This window comes from Esox lucius, chromosome 11 (genome assembly GCF_011004845.1).
Source record: "Esox lucius isolate fEsoLuc1 chromosome 11, fEsoLuc1.pri, whole genome shotgun sequence".
In the NCBI taxonomy this organism is placed as follows: domain Eukaryota; kingdom Metazoa; phylum Chordata; class Actinopteri; order Esociformes; family Esocidae; genus Esox; species Esox lucius.
In genome coordinates this window covers 16537284-16557979 of record NC_047579.1, presented here as the reverse complement: position 1 = coordinate 16557979, position 20696 = coordinate 16537284, and the positions used below count along the sequence as shown (strand labels likewise).

The following is a 20696-nucleotide window of genomic DNA, read 5'->3' as shown; positions in this document are numbered from 1 at the left end:
ACCTTCCTTGACATTTCCTACAATACATTCACCGCGGCGTGTAGAATATATATTTTTTTATAGGCCAATATGTATTTCATATGCATTGAGTTGCATTGTGGCCAATGGAATGAGCGCAGTAAAACACCAGCAACAATTGCAAATACAGAGTGCCCCTTGATTTCTTTGCATATAATCATTCTATAGAGTCTCCTGAACATTTCCTACAATACATTCAACGCGGCGTATAGAACAGTTTTTTTTTTTATAGGCCAATATATATTTCATATCAATTGAGTTACATTGTGGCCAATAGGATCTAGGATGGGTGGAGTAAAATGCCAGCAACAATTGCAAATACATAGTGCCCCTTGATTTCTTTGCATATAATTATTCTATACAGTCTCCATTTAATAGAGTACATTTTTACAATATACACTAAGCAAAGTGTAAAAATCTATACATTTAATATTATTAAAATCGCGAAATCGCGTTTTACCGCGGACTTCTATTTTGAAGGCAAAATCCGAAAACCGGAATTCTTATTGTTGCTACGGAATCTCTAATGTTGCCAGCATGACGCTAATTTCGATTTTAGACAATCTTGTGAGCAACATTAAAGAAACACTTCCGGGTCACAAAAATCTGGATATTTCCAAAATAAAAGAGACCAACATATTACTTCAAAACTGACATAAATTGAGTTTATTAATTGTTCAAGAAAATGTACCTCAAAACATTGACAACAATTCATATGATCATATTTAAAAGTAATTTCAATAAAAAGTGGGTATTAAAACACGTTCCAAGGGCAAAATTCAGACAATGCCAATGACAGAATATTGAATACATATTGCCTCATAGCTCATAAACTATTGAATATTCCAGTGAAAGCAATGTAGGAAATGTTCAGGAGAGTGTGTAGAGTAAGACAAACCTGTCTAATCATGGGGAATTGTGTGCTACATCAAGCAACACAAAATTTTTCACACACTCTTTTTCCACAATGTAACTCAATGGATATGAAATACATATAGTCCTATACAAAAAAATAAAACTATTCTATATGCCGTAGTGAATGTATTGTAGGAAATGTTCAGGAGACTCTATAGAATGATTATATGTAATTGTTGCTGGCATTTTACTGCACTCATATCATTGGCCACAATGTAGCTCAATGGATATGAAATACACATTGACTCATACAAAAAAAAAATTCAATACGCCACAGTGAATGTATTGCAGGAAATGTTCAGGAGACTCTATAGAGTTATTATAAGCAAAAAAAATCAACGGGCACCGTGCATTTGCAATCGTTTCTGGCATTTTACTCCTTCCATACAAATGGCCACAATGTAACTCAATGGATATGAAATACATATTTTCCCATACAGAAAAAAACTATTCTATACGCCGCAGTGAATGCATTGTAGGAAATGTTCAGGAGAGTGGATATTGTGATTATATGCAAAAAAAAAATATCAAGGGGCACTGTGTATTTGCAATTGTTGCTGGCATTTTACTCCTTCCATACAATTGGCCACAATGTAACTCAATGGATATGAAATACATATTGACTCATACAGGAAAAACTATTCATTCTTTGATAAATACTGCAAATGCTGTTGATTTGACATTCTCAAACAAGGGTGTAAACAGCGTAGATTATCTCACTTATAATAACCAGGCTATTGTGTAAGGGACAATATATTAGTGTCACTCGTTGGCTTGGTTTGAGGCATGTGTCTTCGCTAGCAGTTGCAGTAACTCAAACTAACATTGAAAATCCATCAAGCGTCAAGTAATCTCCAAAAAACCTACAGCACCTGCAAGAAAAACTATTACGGACGTGCGATGCGTGCCCGTTGCCTCGCGTGAAGCGCATCTTTATGGAAACAGAATTGCTTCTAAATTATTGCAAATGTGCAGATCACAAATTACAAGCATGCACTTGGACGGTTTGCAGCCGAGTGTGAAGCGGTGGGGATGAAAATCAGTACCTCCAAATCCGAGGCCATGGTCCTCAGTCGGAAAACGGTGGCTTGCCCACTTCAGGTTGGTGGAGAGTGCCTGCCTCAAGTGGAGGAGTTTAAGTATCTATGGGTCCTGTTCACAAGTGAGGGAAGGATGGAACGGGAGATTGACAGACGGATCGGTGCAGCTTCTGCAGTAATGCGGTCGATGTATCGGTCTGTCGTGGTGAAGAAAGAGCTGAGCCGCAAGGCGAAGCTCTCGATTTACCAGTCAATCTACGTTCCTACTCTCACCTATGGTCATGAGCTTTGGGTCATGACCGAAAGGACAAGATCCCGGATACAGGCGGCCGAAATGAGCTTTCTCCGCAGGGTGGCTGGGCGATCCCTTAGAGATAGGGTGAGAAGCTCGGTCACCCGGGAGGAGCTCAGAGTAGAGCCGCTGCTCCTCCACATCGAGAGGGGTCAGCTGAGGTGGCTTGGGCATCTGTTTCGGATGCCTCCGGAACGCCTTCCTGGGAAGGTGTTCCGGTCCTGTCCCACCGGGAGGAGACCCCGGGGAAGACCTAGGACACGCTGGAGGGACTATGTCTCCCGGCTGGCCTGGGAACGCCTCGGTGTCCCCCCGGAAGAGCTGGAGGAAGTGTCTGGGGAGAGGGAAGTCTGGGCATCCCTGCTTAGACTGCTGCCCCCGCGAGTCCCCCAGTAGAACAATAGAGTCCCCAGTCGGAGCACTTTCCAGCACCCCTCCCAGAGACTCCAAGAAGCTTGGGTTACTCTGCACTGCCGTTCGGCCCGTAGGCACAAACAACAGTGAGAGACCTATCCCCGACCCGTAGGCGCAGGGAAACGACCCTCTCGTTCACCGGGTAAACTCCAACACATGGCGGGCAGAGCTGGGGAGCTATAAGCAAACCCACACCAGCCCGCCGCCTCTCACCATGGGCAACTCCAGAGTGGTGAAGAGTCCATCCTCTCTCAAGGAGTGTGGTTCCGGAGCCCAAGCCGTGCGTAGAGGTGATCCCGACTACTCTAATCGGAACCTCTCAACCTCACGCACGATCTCAGGCTCCTTCCCCGCCAGCGAGGTGACGTTCCACGTCCCTCATGTTGCCATATTGAAATAAAAATGTAGGCCAAGTGTTACTGATTAAACATGAAACCAAAAATGATATACTGACTAGTCATGATATGTTCATCTAATTAATAAACAAATGCTCGTTCATCTTTTGATGGTGCAATAATTTGTGCAATGTGTCCCAATGTGCAATGTGTCTCATAGCACCAACTACACCAGGTGGTCCAGCTATGGCCATGAAGTCACCTTCGTTTCTTTGTAGTTGGCGAACATCAAGAGGAAACTGAAAGATTTTTTAGACGATATGGGGTCTGGAGAGGTCATTTATTGTTTAATGTAATATTCTACTGACAAGAGGACTGAGATATACGTAGTTCATCTGTGCTGCATAGCTGCATTTTCCCTGTGGCCAAGTAGATCTGAGTTGTCACAACCTTTATCTCTGGTGTTATTAAGATGTTTCTGTTTGTTGGTGAAGTGATTTCATCCCTGACTGGCTCTACTATGATCATAATACCCTCTCAATTAAGACAATTCCTTTTTAAAAGCTCAGTATCATGAAATGTTTCTAAAATCTTGTCCTGATTACGAGGCGGATTGCCAGTAGCCCTTTTGGGATTGTTTGTGGGTTGGTCTTACTGACTTAGGAGATCTCTTGACTACCCATAACCTTTCACAGATTTAGGAGCTGGCTTTAGCATTAAAATGCTTAGTAAAATACTCTTAAGCCAAAAATGTAAAAGTCCTAAAATTAGGACTGACATGCCCATTGTTTTTAACAGTTCCTCCTAAATCAGCAAGTAAGGAAGTACTTTTGAGTCTTAAAATATTTTCTGAATGTGGCCCCTGTTGTATAGGGTTCCCCAAAAGGTTAACGGTAGGTCCCCACTATGGAAGATTCGATTTCCGGCTCAGGGGTTTGGTTTGTAGTAAACATTTTGTATACTCTCAGAATTTTGATTACTTTTAGTTCTAGGAGTTAGATTTAGTGTTTAGTGTTAGGTTATAGAGAGAAGTTTATTTAAGGCATAAATGTTAGTTAACTGAGTTTAGGGGTGGAGTTAGTATAAGGAAAGAGTTAGGTTAGAAATCGGTTTAGGATTAGAGAATAAGGAACATGGATTTCTGAGTTTCCAGTCACTATATGGACTTAAAAACAAGATTGTGTGTGTTTTACTGTAAATCCCACTGGATAAGAGCATCTCCTAGATAAAAACATATGTAAAGAAATATGTGCATTTGAAGTTAATTAACTGATAAGTAAATGTTCCATTATTATTGCTTTAAAATTTTAAAGCAATAAGATCTGAGGTTACAGTCATCCAGTCTGGGAACAGGAGATGATATATTAGATGTACAAAGCCTTAAGCATAATAATTCTGTATACATCAAAACATTACCAGAACTTACATTGCTCTCTTACAGGTTTTCACTACCGGCAGCAACCTCTGATAACCTTCCTCTGATGTCTTGTATGTCTTCATGTCAAACTCCTCCAGTACCTCCTCTGACATCAGTAACAGGTAGGCCAGAGCTGAACATTGGTGAGGTTCAAGTTTTGTTTCTGAAAGAGTCCCTGATCGTAGGGAGGTTTGAATCTCTTCAACTAGACAGTTGGCACCAAGTTCATTCAGACAGTGGAACAAGTTGATGATCCTTTCTGGTGAGGATACTTTCTTGATCATCTCTGACAGGTACTTTACTGTTCTTTTAACTGTTTCCTCATTACTCTGTGTTGTACTTCCTGTCTGTGTCAGAAGACCTTGTAAGAGATTCTGATTGGACTCCAGTGAGAGATTCAAAAGGAAGCGGAGGAACAGGTCCAGGTGTCCATTCTTACTCTTCAAGGCCTGTTCTACTGCTCTCCTGTGTAAGTCAGATAACCTGTCTGCTCTCCAGTGTAAGTCAGGTAACCAGTCTGATGTAAACATTTGCTCATAATAATACCAATGTGAGTCCTTACCCAGACAAGATTCTAGAGCATGTACTGCTGCTAGAAACTCCTGAATGCTCAGATGAACAAAGCTAAAGACCTTTTCTTGATAAAGCCCAGATTCTTCTATAAAGATCTCTGTACACAGTGCTGAGTACTCTGATGCCTCTGAGACCACAATGCCACACTGTCTCAGGTCCTCCTCATAGAAGATCAGGTTGCCCTTCTGAAGCTGTTGGAAAGCAGCTTTGACAACTTCAGGATCATGTCTTTGTCTGACTGAGACAGTTCCTTTGGATTTGTGTCTGTGGATTTGTTGTACTTTTTGTTTTTCATACTGGTTTGGATGAGCAGGAAGTGTTCGTACATCTGAGTCAGAGTTTTGGGGATTTCATCTTTCTTTGCTTCATTCAGCATCGACTCAAGGACAGTGGCTGATATCCAACAAAAGACTGGTATGTGACACATGATGTGGAGGCTTCTGGATGTTTTTATGTGCTTGATGATTTTATTGGCCAGATTCTGGTCTGTGATTTTCTTCCTGAAGTACTCCTCTTTCTGTGGCTCATTGAACCCCCGTATCTCTGTGACTTGGTCAACACACTCAGGAGGGATCCGATTGGCTGCTGCAGGTCGTGTGGTTATCCAGAGGAGAGCAGAGGGAAGCAGATTCCCCTCGATAAGGTTTGTCAGCAACACGTCCACTGAGGTTGGTTCGGTGACATCACAGCACTTCTTATTGTTTTTAAAGTCTAGAGGAAGTCGACACTCATCCAGACCATCAAAAATGAAAACCGTTTTGGTTAAACCATCTTCAATTCTGTCATTTGTTTTCAGTTCTGGAAAGTAGTGGGTAAGAAGTAGCATCAGACTATATTGGTCCTTTTTCAGGTTCAGGTCATGGAAAGGAAGAGGAAATATTAAATGAACATCCTGATTTGCTTTTCCCTCTGCCCAGTCAAGGATGACCTTCTGCACACAGACTGTTTTTCCAATGCCAGCGATTCCTTTAGTCAAGTTCCCCCTCAAAACTTTATTTGGACGTTGTTTCATTGGCTTGAAGATGTTGTTGTATTTTATTGGTGTCTCTGGTGTGGTTTGTCTCTTGGACGCCATCTCGATCTGTCTGACTTCATGTTCTTCATTAAGTCCTTTACTTCCACCCTCTGTAATGTAGAGTTCTGTGTATATGTCCTTTAATAGAGTTTGGTTTTCACACAGCATTTGATACTTCTTTTTCAGTTTAGTCTTCATTTCTCGTTGGAGCCTCAGGTGAGTTTGACCTGTAGGAAAAAAATTAGAATGACAGTAGTAACATACAACTTCTCAAATAATCTTAGATTCAATGACAACCTTTGCATGTTAAAATAGATTAACACAATCTGGTATTAAAAAGCTCTTTAAATATTAGAGAATATCTTAGTTATGTGTGTGTGTCTGTTTCAGGTTTGTGTGTGTCTGTCTGTCTGGAGAGAGACTCATTTTAGTGACAACGGCCTCTAAAATGAGTCTCTCTGGGAAGCAGGTGTGATTGTAATTCCATCGATCGACACTCTTAAAGGAGTAATAAACAGAGACAAAATTCAATAGGCATGAGTTAACTATTTTATTAAATTATTTGCAAATAAGAGAGACGCGTCAAATGCTTACAAACATAATCGTGAAAGGAGTCTCTAAATTAGTACATGAACATTCAACAGTATTTATCACAGATAAAAGGGGTGTGGTAAGTTGTTGCCCATCTGTCTTGTGTCAGGTTTTACCCAAAGGGCGGGCTGTTACCCCACATGGGTAACTTTCTCAACTCTTGAGGAGGACTCACAGCGTCTGGACAAACAACAGATAGAAACTAAAGGGTTATACAAATTTACGAGTAAACCCTCTAATCCGCTGGTGCCGGTCAAGGATGCCCCCCCAAACAAATACCAGATCCCTCTCTACCACATTCCTTTTCTTATCCAAACATGGGGACTCAGTATCTTTAACTAGTACATCAGTACATACATCAGTTCATGAATTTCCACAACAATCCATCCTCTTGATACCATGTCAAACCTTGGTATCAAACCTTAAACAGTTCACTCATTAGGATATAGACTGCAATAGAACAGTCCTCTTAAACAACATGACCCAGTCAATATCATTACCCTTAATGATTAGAGAATGGAACAATGTCTGGATCCTCATTTACATGCTTCTAGACCTTTACCTTCGTATTAACTCCAAGATCACACATTGTCATTATACAGAATTATAACATAGTACAGCCAAACCTTTTATATTAAAATCATTGGTCAAATGAAATGAATTCAAGTGACACATATATTGACAGTATGGGGTATGTGGCAACGACACGTGGATGTGTAAACACCTATCACTGAATACATCCAATTACTCAATTCACTGAAAAGTCCTCTCCATGGTTCCAATTAGATGTACTTCCAAATTCATCACAAATGTTCTGCTCCTGCAAACATCAGACAGTCAGTTATGAACCATTTCTTGGCAGGCAAAGTGTTGTCCTTCATAGCTCAAATGTAGGTTATCATGGCGCAGCTCTAGTTGTCTTCATTCTAGCTGCTTTATCAGCCAGGTCAGGAGAATCTGAGACCGGGTCGGAAAGTAATGGTTACTAGCACCAGAAAATTCACTTTTCCCTTCAGTGACTTCAATTCACTGTGTCTAACCTTTAAACACCGAAGCCCTCCTGTAGCGTGTCGTCGACCCCAGGTTCCTCTCTCAGCTACCTGGACAGCAGATGAGACGTACCTGGTATGGATCCAATCAGCATGGCATTATGTTGTGCAGTTGGTCTTTCCGCACCCTGGTTAACGTTGTTCAGAACCGGAGCTTTCCTTCGCCTCCATCCTCTCGGTTGGAGGTTGCCTTCTCCATATCATGGCAGAATCGTCAGGACTAAAATTAGTCCAGCTCAGGAACCAAACATCACTGTAGATGTGCGGCGCCCCCAGGGTAGAGTCTGCTCATAGCTATAGAACAGTCTGTGTCTGTGAGATCCTTCTCATCTCAGCCACCTCACAGTTGTCCTTTTAAGCCAAACTCTCTGGGCACCAACCAGTCCTCTATCGCTGAATCGCTTTCAAGTGTCCTGTACCTGAAGAGTGAATTATCCTTGAGAAAATTAGTTGCAACAGCACAGTACAACATCCCATATGTCCATTATATTAGCGTGTTGCATCTCGCTGATGCATTATAACCACACACTATCAAACACTCAAACCCTATATTTCCAATGTCTCTCTACTTCTTTTGTCTAAATACATTATAACAATTGTAATCAGTAACAGTATCATTAAAACAATAACATTTCTGGTGCTTCTGTTCTGCTAGTGTAGCAAAATAACAATTTCACTCTTTTCTAAGAACAGAAGAACACAATTTCTCATTTCTCATCACTGTATTTTAATTACTCATCAGTTAAGATAGTTTGTTTACATTGAAGAATCACTCTAAGAGTAGTTCATGGACAATTCCAGTTCACCATCCAACCAGATCTCATTTGCTATATAATTTACATCTGATTGTGTTGTATCGGAACTACAATCAAATTCCCCATTGTTTCACATAAATGATCAAATCCCTTATTGCAAATCAAAATATGTCGCACCATGTTGAAGGTCAGCTAACATAACTTTTATTTAGCCAATTTTCTCTACAAGATGAAACTCAGTGTGAACTTCTCTAAGTCTCTTATTATTATCCTAGAACATCAAAGACACTCTGTAATCCTGTCATAAATCATGACCCCCCCATCTCTCCAGAGCTCTCCCTGGAGTGGGAGGTGGTCTACTAACCTAAGGATGAATCCAATCTCATAGGACAGAGTAGTGTTATCTTGAGGCCAGACAATAGTATACAAACATTTTTGTCTCATCATTCACCTCACAGAAACATCTGTTAACCATTAACATTCCAATGATTGCCTACTAAGACAGAAATTGAATTAGAATTAGAATACCCAATTTGATAATGTCACCAGTAAGTCTGTTTCTCTTCTAAAAAGTTAAAACATGTCAACAAAACATTTCATACAGCCACCCATACCACAGACTGGTGTTTGTGTGAGGGAGTTGAGCACTCCAGGGGGTCTGTACCTCTCTTTATGCAGAATTACTTTCTCAGTATCAATTAAAACATAACCAAACTTAGTAAACATGTAAGGAATAACAAAATGTGCTCCCTGCACGTTTTAACCCACTTAATCCATAATGCATGAGATTTGATTAGAAGTAATCATTTTAATATCAAATAAACTGAACAGTAACACTGTCACTTATTCATCCCATCAAATTAGTTATTTCTTAGCTAAACCGTTTCAAAATGGTAAGATATATTCTACTCAACCATAACCATGTTAGACTTTGTATACAATTTCAGAAGAACTCCATTCTTCATGTAACTCTTTAAATACCAGAAAATGACACCAAGCGTGAAAGCATAACCATTACAGGACGGACATGAAAAGAAAATCGATATTTGGGAGGAATCTAATATTCTAACGGAAACAAATGTGAAAATGATAAAAACACCCACAAAGAAAATAAAAATAAAACAATTGTACCAGTCTAGGGAATTTTCTCAACTTAGATTGATGTCCAGGTTATTCAAAATAGTGGTGATCAGTCAAAAATCGCTACTTTCATGCAACGACATCAAGATTGTTCTAGCAATTAACAATGTTGGATGACTTCAGGTCTCCACCCTTACTACAAGTAGGTTGCAAAATCATACATTTCGACATGAAGCTATTGAAAGGAAAAGAAAGCTAGCTTGCACTTAATGTTTGATTAACCCAAAACTAAACGTACTAATGTAGGGGAAATTACCACAGGTGAGGACAGGCAGAAAACTTGAACGGAACCATTAGTGCACGAGTCACCAACCCGTCGATCGCAGTCGACAAGTCGATCTTGGATGCCTTTTAACTCGATCGTGAAGAGTTTTCAAAATCAGAGAAAAAATAATATATATATTTGTATTCATTATTATTTATTAATTTAAAATGCACCATGTGTGAGCCTATTGTGTGCAGCAAATGGTGTCTAGGGGAGGGAGAGGCTGTCCAATCAAATAGCCTAGTTTACATATGAAGAGCTCTCTCTATGTTTTCGGTTCTGATGGAGTGGTGACGCGTTCATGTAAACGGCACCTAAGAGATGTCTCAAAGAACCAGCAAAAGTAATGATTATGAATATGTAAAATATTTCAATGAGACGTTTTTATTGGTTATTAATAAACAAATGTTTTTTTTGTGTCGGCTGCAAAGATGACCCGCGATCTTCGCAGAACGCGCCGGAGAGAAATGCACATTTCATAAGGATTAATAACTAATTTTCATACTAAAAATTTTAAATTAGAATTAAGATACAATTAATACAAAACGAAATTCGTGCTCCAGCCACCAGCACTAGAAGGCCTCGCATAATAACCATATCAACGACGCAATAAATGCGGTCACCCCATTATACAACCAAAAAAGCAAAACCTGGCAAGGCAACACTTCTAGGCTAACAACAATCTCGAACCAATACACAAATATTCCACACACAATGCAGCCAGTCGGAACCCTCGTGCACAGGGAATACCAAAATGGACAAATGCATTTACTAAGTCGACCATAACCAGATATTGACAAATGCCTGTGACTCCGGCCATAATCACATATAGAACAAAGACAATTGGCGCGCGCACACATACAACCCTAACCCTAACCAAATGAAAACGCCAGGCCCCGGAAAAACCTAATAACATTCAAAGAAACTAAAGTCCAAACACCAGAAACATACACACTGGCCAAAAACTCACCACAACGCCTACCCAACATCAAACGCAGCAAAAAAAAAAAGTAACGCGCCGAAACAAACTCTATTTTAGTCATAAATCTCATGATATGTGAGCGCATTGCTCACACCAGAATCATTTAAACTTAATGTCTCCGAACACACATACCTGCGCCCTAACGCATAATTGCCCTAACACTTCCATCTCAATCAACGTGCCCTGACATCGTCGATAGACCCGTCTGCCCGTAAGTGAGATGTTCAAGGCCCTAGCCCGGTCTGCAGAATTTAAATGTGCCCAAACACATAATACCAGAATGTGCCCTAAGACACACACTCGCGCCCAAACGCAAAAAGGAGCCCTAACCCCCGTATAAATGCGCCCAAAACGCAAACTAAAGTGCCCTTACCTCCCGAGTTCGAAATTTAAGCCCGGGTACATGTACTGAGGAATCCCAAAAATCATAAAAGCCGCTCACCCCTTTTGCAGCGGGGGGGGGGGGGGGGATCGGGCTCCAGAGACCTAGTCTCCGGCCGTGCACAGATAACCAGCCAGGATATGATTAGAGACACCAGGTTAAGGAACCAAGGACAAGCTCCCACATTGTGATGGTAATTTAATCGATCGACACTCTTAAAGGAGTATGAAACAGAGACAAAATTCTCTTGGCACAATTAACAGTTTATTAATTATTTGCAAATAAGAGAGACGCGTCAAACGCTTCCAAGCATAATCGTCCGAGGAGTCTCTAACTTGATACAGGTCATTCAACAGTATATATTACATATAGGAAAGGGGTGTGGTAAGTTGTTGCCCATCTGTCTTGTGTCAGGTTTTACCCAAAGGGCGGGCTGTTCCCCCAAATGGGTAACCTTCTCAACTCTTGAGGAGGACTCATAGCGTCTGGACAAACAACAGATAGACATTGATGGGTTATACACATTTACGACTAACCCTCTAATCCACTGGTGCCAGTCAAGGATGCCCCCCCAAACAAATACCAGATCCTTCTCTACCACATTCCTTTTCTTTTCCAAACATGGGGACTCAGTACCTTTAACTAGTAACCCATACATGTATAGGACCAAGTATACATCAGTTCAAGAATTTCCACCACAGCAGGTGCCAAGTCCTGTTGGAAAATGAAATCTGCATCTCCATAAAGTTGGTCAGCAGCAGGAAGCATGAAGTGCTCTAAAACTTCCTGGTAGATGGCTGCGTTGACCTTGGACCTCAGAAAACACAGTAGACCAACACCAGCAGATGACATGGCACCCCAAACCATCACTGACTGTGGAAACTTTACACTGGACTTCAAGCAACGTGGATTCTGTGCCTCTCCTCTCTTCCTCCAGACTCTGGGACCTTGATTTCTAAAGGAAATGCTACATTTACTTTCATCAGACAAAATAACTCAGCAGCAGTCCAGTCCTTTTTGTCTTTAGCCCAGTCGAGACGATTCTGACGCTGCGTCTTGTTCAAGAGTGGCTTGACACAAGGAATGTGACAGCTTAAACCCATGTCTTGCATATGTCTGTGCATGGTGGTTCTTGAAGCACTGACTCCAGCTGCAGTCCACTCTTTGTGAATCTCCCCCACATTTTTGAATGGGTTTTGTTTCACAATCCTCTCCAGGGTGCGGTTATCCCTATTGCTTGTACACTTTTTTCTACCACATCTTTTCCTTCCCTTCGCCTCTCTATTAATGTGCTTGGACACAGAGCTCTGTGAACAGCCAGCCTCTTTAGCAATGACCTTTTGTGTCTTGCCCTCCTTGTGCAAGGTGTCAATGGTCATCTTTTGGACAGCTGTCAAGTCAGCAGTCTTCCCCATGATTGTGTTGCCTCCAGAACTAGACTGAGAGACAATTTAAAGGCCTTTGCAGGTGTTTTGAGTTAATTAGCTGATTACAGTGTGGCACCAGGTGTCTTCAATATTGAACCTTTTCACAATATTCAAATTTCCGGAGATACTGAATTTGGGGTTTTCGTTAGTTGTCAGTTATAATCATCAAAATTAAAAGAAAAACACTTGAAATATCAGTCAGTGTGGAATGAATGTATACATTATACAAGTTTCACTTTTTGAATGGAATTACTGAAATAAATCAACTTTTTGATGATATTCTAATTATATGACCAGCACCTGTATCTCTCTCTTCTCATTCTTTCCTCTATATGAAGATACTCAACACAGATGTGTTGTCTCAAGGTCCTGATAATATCATAATGAAACATTCAACAGTAAAGTCAGACAACTCTTACTTTTCTCCAGTGTGTCAGCAAGCTTCTTCTGGTTCATGTTCTTCCTGTCTTTGGCACTGCTCTCCTGATTCTCATCAGACAGAATGAAAGTTACTTGTGGTAAACAGAAACAAATGTACATCACAGGACCACATACACTGAATCTAGAGGACAGGTCTGTTTGATGACTCTGGACAGTCTGATGACTGAGAATCTCTGACTCTGATCTCTCCTGTTGGTCTCTGAGGACAGAACATCAAATTATCTACTGAACACATTACAGTGTGAGAAATAACATGTGAAGTAGCCAATAGACACAGTGTCTCCCTCTGCTGGCTTTGACAAGACCAATCACACACAACAGTACATAATAAAAAGTTGCTCATGTTCTCCAGCCGTATTAGTTGGCAAAACTAGAAATTATTATTTAATTAAAAAAACAGTCCTACTTATACTTGAAGAAAAGCAAATGCCGAATATGCAAAATATGTAACAATAAACCCAACCCTGTTTTGACATTAGTGGGTTTATTAATATAACGATTATACTACAATTATACCAGCTTCATTTAACGCACCTTAATGAAAATGACACCATACCTTGTGGTATTTATCCTAATTGTTACCATCATAACTGTTACCATCATATTTGTTACTAAGCATCCTGCTTCAGAACAGCTCATGACCCTACCTGTTGTCATGGCGTCAGATAATGGGGAACCAGGTCAACAAATAAGAAACCATTTTTACAGTCACTGACCGTGACCCATAACTTCTTCCTACCTTTGTTCAGTAGAAAAGTCTCCCTCCCTGAAGTTTAAAGGAGGATTCATAGACCTGCCACTCTTCATGGACACACAGCTGGGTACAGGGGAGGCTGGTCTCTCCTGCTGAATTGGGCTTCAAAAGAACAGAGACAAACATTATTTATCTTTACTGAACCCTGATGGGGAAACATCTTCCTTAAAAGTAGAAAAACATGTACGGAAGAAAATGTGGGGGGCTTGCAAGCTTGTACATAAAAAACATTTAAGACTGAAGTTGGGAAATTTGTTCCATTAGAAATAATGTTGGTTTTGTTCCTCTAACCTCATTGGTTCAAAAGATAAATTATTACATTCAGTCAATAGTAACTATGAAAATAACATTAATTAATATAGTCATACCCAATACACGATTAGAGCAACTAGAGCCAGTAGCTCCCTCTGCTGGCTGAGAAGAGACCAACAATACTCACTTGTTTCAAAGAAGCTAAAGCAGCTCATGTTCTCCAGCCTTACTGGTTGGCAACACCAAGAATGCATATTCAATACAAAAAACAGGCCTGCTTATACATGAAGAAAAGCAAAGTACACTCTACGCTTCATCTTCAATGTTTCTGACTGGTTAGAAGTTGCTGTCCAGAGTCCCTACTGCTAATATCGTCTCTCTGACAAGTGTGTGTTATTTCTTTATTGGGCTGTGGCTATCACTGTCCATAGATAACCTATACACTCACCTAAAGGATTATTAGGAACACCTGTTCAATTTCTCATTAATGCAATCATCTAATCAACCAATCACATGGCAGTTGCTTCAATGCATTTAGGGGTGTGGTCCTGGTTAAGACAATCTCCTGAACTCCAAACTGAATGTCAGAATGGGAAAGAAAGGTGATTTAAGCAATTTTGAGCATGGCATGGTTGTTGGTGCCAGACGGGCCGGTCTGAGTAGTTCACAATCTGCTCAGTTACTGGGATTTTCACGCACAACCATTTCTAAGGTTTACAAAGAATGGTGTGAAAAGAGAAAAACATCCAGTATGCGGCAGTCCTGTGGGCGAAAATGCCTTGTTGATGCTAGAGGTCAGAGGAGAATGGGCCGACTGATTCAAGCTGATAGAAGAGCAACTTTGACTGAAATAACCACTCGTAACAACCGAGGTATGCAGCAAAACATTTGTGAAGCCACAACACGCACAACCTTGAGGCGGATGGGCTACAACAGCAGAAGACCCCACCGGGTACCACTCATCTCCACTACAAATAGAAAAAGAGGCTACAATTTGCACAAGCTCACCAAAATTGGACAGTTGAAGACTGGAAGAATGTTGCCTGGTCTGATGAGTCTCAATTTCTGTTGAGACATTCAGATGGTAGAGTCAGAATTTGGCGTAAACAGAATGAGAACATGGATCCATCATGCCTTGTTACCACTGTGCAGGCTGGTGGTGGAATGGTGTGGGGGAGGTTTTCTTGGCACACTTTAGGCCCCTTAGTGCCAATTGGGCATCGTTTAAATGCCACGGCCTACCTGAGCATTGTTTCTGACCATGTCCATCTCTTTATGACCACCATGTACCCATCCTCTGATGGCTACTTCCAGCAGGATAATGCACCATGTCACAAAGCTTGAATCATTTCAAATTGGTTTCTTGAACATGACAATGAGTTCACTGTACTGAAATGGCCCCCACAGTCACCAGATCTCAACCCAATAGAGCATCTTTGGGATGTGGTGGAACGGGAGCTTTGTGCCCTGGATGTGCATCCCACAAATCTCCATCAACAATATGGGCCAACATTTCTAAAGAATGCTTTCAGCTCCTTGTTGAATTTCAAGAAATTGTTTTTAAATGTTATTAAGACAGGGAGGGGCCAAATCACACAAAAAAGAAAGATAAAGGAGTTTCAAGAGGCAGGCTACAGTATAATGCTGAGGCTGTGATGATGAGTTGTTCTGTGTGACTCAAAAAAGCAATGTATTATTTTGGCCAGTAAAAAACTTTCATCTACCAGTCCCCTTGGCAGGTGAGACAAAAAGATAATTTCAGACACTGGCAGCAACCCCAGTGGAAAAACCACCTGGAAACAAACCAGAATGAAAAATAAAAATATTCTAGTAATAACTATTAATAGTTCTCATCATTAACATACAGTACAGATGTGGTGTGTATTAATAGTTCTCATCATTAACATACAGTACAGATGTGGTGTGTATTAATAGTTCTCATCATTAACATACAGTACAGATGTGGTGTGTATTAATAGTTCTCATCATTAACATACAGTACAGATGTGGTGTGTATTAATAGTTCTCATCATTAACATACAGTACAGATGTGGTGTGTATTAATAGTTCTCATCATTAACATACAGTACAGATGTGGTGTGTATTAATAGTTCTCATCATTAACATACAGTACAGATGTGGTGTGTATTAATAGTTCTCATCATTAACATACAGTACAGATGTGGTGTGTATTAATAGTTCTCATCATTAACATACAGTACAGATGTGGTGTGTATTAATAGTTCTCATCATTAACATACAGTACAGATGTGGTGTGTATTAATAGTTCTCATCATTAACATACAGTACAGATGTGGTGTGTATTAATAGTTCTCATCATTAACACAGATCTGGTGTGCAGCTTCCACTTATAATAGCCTACTCATGTGTTCACAGCCTTTATGTACTGGGAACTATTATATAGATTGTTATGATTGTAAAATATTTGCATGTAGTTAACATGCCTGACTCGTACAGTTGAGGGGGAGAGGCTACTATTGAAAGATGTGTGAATCATACACAGGCCCAGGCCACCAGGAGTCCAGACTGGTCACCATTAAAAGGTGATCACATCATCTGACAAACGATTTCAGGCATTTTTTACATTCTACCATTGTAAGAAAATCACCACCAAATGTGTCCTTAATTGTCTTGAATATAAGTAGAAGCTTTAAGGCCAAATAATGTAGGCTACCCTACATGTCGGATAAAATATGGTATAATCAAATACCTGAACACTGATTCCTATTCACATAATCCCCCGCTCTAATGGGGATATGCATACAGTCAATTGCACCAATCACCCTCGGGATTCCAATGGGAAAAAAGTGTGTTCTGTATATTGGCCCAGCCTATGCATATTCAAATTAGAACAAGTATTTTTTGCGAATTACCAGTGATCGCATAAAAATCATATTTGATCTTTAGAACGCTTAAATGGCCAGGGAACACAACAAATGCATCAAGCAGTTAAATGTGAGCAAGTACCACCTTGCAAACTGCATACAGTATACTTGCTTAGAGGTTCAGCATCACCGATGGAATACATTACGTGTCCGCTGGCAAAATATCACAAAGCAACGCACGCTGTCTGTTCAACAATGAGGGCATTACTCCGGCGAGTAGCATTGGTGACGTCTGGCATGAAAATCCAGCAAAGATACTGAATTCCCTCAGATGAGAATCAATATCTTTCACAGAGAACATCATCAGGGTAAACTAGAGGAGTTACATGGTCTCTTAACACCCCCACCCTGCAGAGTCAGCCTATTGTAATCCGTGCATCAGTGTCGATTAGGTCTTCCAAATGTGCCAGCATTTTTCACAAGATTGTGGGCGGACGTGCGGTGCTTATATAGGGTAACATCGAGTTAACCATGACCATAGGGGAGGTTGGAACATACCATACAAAGGTATTTTGTAGAATAGACCTGTCTTATGAATTTAGCATTATATATAAAAACATTGTAATTATTGGAGAACACCTAAGAACAATATTATCTACTTATGTTAATAAAGTTGACTTATGATTTTGACTTCTGTTTTTATGATTTTGTTCATGGATCAAACGTAGACATAATCAGTTAAGGGGTTAATCGGGAAGTTACACCCTATGTCACAAAGTTATTTCTAAAGTTACCTGAATAAACCATTTATCTCGCTTCGTAGTACACCCGTTTCGTCTTCCCTTTTCTAAGATTAAACATTGTACTCCTAACAGTGAACAAATGACTCAATTAGAAAACATAAATAAGCACAACGTAAGTTACTGGTCATTATATTTGTTGGAGGCAGCGCCCTTAGTGCCTTTGCCCGTGTTTTAGCAGGAAATGTTCTCCTGCTAAAAGTATTTATTCGTCTGCAGATATCAAGTTATCGTCATTCACTTTTAAAGCTCAAGCCTACAATTAATATCTCACTTCCGGTACTTTTCTGTCCTTTAGAAAATATTATTAGTCCTGCAAATACTTACGTTATTGTTTTATCTTCCCTTGTGTTTTTGTTGCGGTGTCTCAATGTGGAGCCTAGACCGACTAAAAAGATCCTTTAAATTTCAGTTCAGCGGTCTTCCAAAAACACATTCACAACAAGTGTTGTAATTGTTATCTTCCACTAGATGGCAGCAAATACCTGCTGTAATCACTCCATAAACATTTTGTACAAGTTCTGTTTCTAACCCATGAAAGAGCAGCACAGACTCTCACATGTATAACTTAATAATAACAACTTAAAACACATTAATAATAATAATAACTTAAAACACACCACTATTCAGATCAAGCATTGTTCATAAGCATTGCGTCATTGTATTTTGATACACCAGAATACTGCATTTGCCTTGTGGCATTGGGCTTCAGAGACAGTTGGAGTATATTTCTGTAGTGCAGGACTTGGGTTTATCCAACATATTTATCACATTGTATGGCAAGGAAGATTGACAGAATTTGGTGAAAGATTTACTTTTTTTGCTCACATACAGCTCTGGAAAAAAATAAGAGACCACTACACCTTTTAAATTTTTTCCAGAGCTGTATGTAAAAGTGGATGCACAGACCTTCCATTCTGCACAATAATGGTGTTGGTGTAATCAATGTTACACTCAAAACAGATGGCATCATAAAGAAGGAAAACTATGTGGATATATTGAAGCAACATCTCAAAACATCAGTCAGGAAGTTAAAGTTTGGTCGCAAATGGCTCTCCCAAATGGACAATGACCCCAAGCATACTTCCCAGTTGTGACAAAATGGCTCAAGGACAAAAAAGTCAAGATATTGGAGTGGCCAGTACAAAGCCCTGACCTCAGTCCTATAGCACATTTGTGGACAGAACTTAAAAAAAAGTGTGTGCTAGCAAGGAGGCCTACAAACCTGACTCAATTACAACTGTTTTGTCAGGAGGAATGGGACAAAATTAACCACATTATTTGTGGGAAGCTTGTGGAAGGCACCTGCAACATTTGACCCAAGTTAAACAACATAAAGGCAATGCTACCAAATACTAACTGAGTGTATGTTAACTCTTTAGAACCCATAGCGGCTCTCGACGGCCTTCCTTTAGAATACTGTAGTGGCAGTGGACAGATGTGTTTCTGTAACAATAATATTTGTTTAAATATCACCACATCTACCTGATAGAAATGTGTTACTGTATTCCCATATATGTTGTCATTAATAAGAAACCAGAAAAAGGCTATGCTGTCATTTGACAGAGTACCCAAAGCAGCCACAACTTTTTACATTTATAGAAGTGGCTGTTTCTGTGTTGTTTGGTGTTGGAAATGTCCTTGCTCTTTAAAAGTGTTAATGATGTTGTGGTGAGTAACAAATACACTGTGGATATATGTTTGGTGTTATCTATATTTGATGCTGTGAAATGTTGGTAATATCTTTTAGATAACAATAGCACATCACTGGTGCCCAGCTCCCTGCCATTGCAGAAGCGTAAACAGTGTCTGCATAAGGCGCGCGGGATCATCAGGGAACCTTCACACCCATCCCACAAACTGTTTGCCCTCCTTCCATCAGGCAGGCAGTACAGGTCTCTTTGTTCCCACAACAAGAGGCTCTGGGACAGTTTCTTTCCATCTGATGAAAAGGTGAAAGGTGCCTCTCTAGTGTCCTTCCTTGGTAACTGCCTCAAATAAATTAAAGTCCACAGTGTATCACAGGAGCATTGGGATGTGAGCATCTTAAAACATGACCTACTGTAATAATATGTGTATTACATGAACTATGAGTTAGTATAGTTGTTCAGTACAATGACATGTTCACATAACTGTCATCTGGATCATCTCATCCTATAAGATGATTATCAGCATAAGGAGAAATCATTTTGCTGTAGCCCCCAACACCTCCCCTCTACTCCCTCTACTCCCCACTCCTTCCTCCAACCCCTCCCCTCTACTCCCTCCTCCTTCCTCCAACCCCTCCCCTCTTCTCCCCACTCCTTCCTCCAACCCCTCCTCTCTACTCCCCACTCCTTCCCCCAACCCCTCCCCTCTACTCCCCACTCCTTCCTCCAACCCCTCCCTTCTACTCCCCACTCCTTCCTCCAACCCCTCCCCTCTACTCCCCACTCCTTCCTCCAACCCCTCCCTTCTACTCCCCACTCCTTCCTCCAACCCCTCCCCTCTACTCCCCACTCCTTCCTCCAACCCCTCCCCTCTACTCCCCCCAGCCTCAAGAGAATAAATCTTATGAAGGCCACTATGGTGAAGGTGCCCATCTTTGTAATGTCATGAACTATGAGTCAGTATAGTGGTTTAGTGTAATGACATGAACTATGAGTCAGTATAGTGGTTTAGTGTAATGACATGAACTATGAGTTAGTATAGTGGTTTAGTGTAATGACATGAACTATGAGTTAGTATAGTGGTTTAGTGTAATGACATGTACACAACTGTCATCTTGGTAATCTAAACCCATAGGAGGATGATCAGCCTAGGTTTTCTTGCTGTAGCCTATTAAACTAATAGCATATACATGTTATAAGCAGAAACTGAACAAACTGAAGGGAGTATTTTATTACTGTGGAATCCCTGGCCACAGGGAGAAGGATTGTTACAAGAAGAACCGAAGGGCCAAACAGGTTCAAACAGCAACCAGGACACTTGGAAAAAGGACAGTAATCCTAACG

At 40.5% G+C, this 20696-nt stretch overlaps 1 protein-coding gene and 1 long non-coding RNA gene across 2 annotated transcripts in view; both read right to left on the bottom strand.

The window, feature by feature from the left end:
- LOC105006816 (protein NLRC3-like) overlaps positions 1 to 20696 on the bottom strand; it is a 925414-nt gene that overhangs the window by 232868 nt on the left and 671850 nt on the right. The gene's annotated exons all lie outside the window — the stretch shown is intronic.
- On the bottom strand, positions 7657 to 13967 carry LOC117595254. The gene is made up of 3 exons (XR_004576436.1): positions 13791 to 13967; positions 13030 to 13093; positions 7657 to 8078 (listed from the first exon to the last, which is right to left on the bottom strand). It is a non-coding gene; the product is annotated as an uncharacterized LOC117595254 (long non-coding RNA).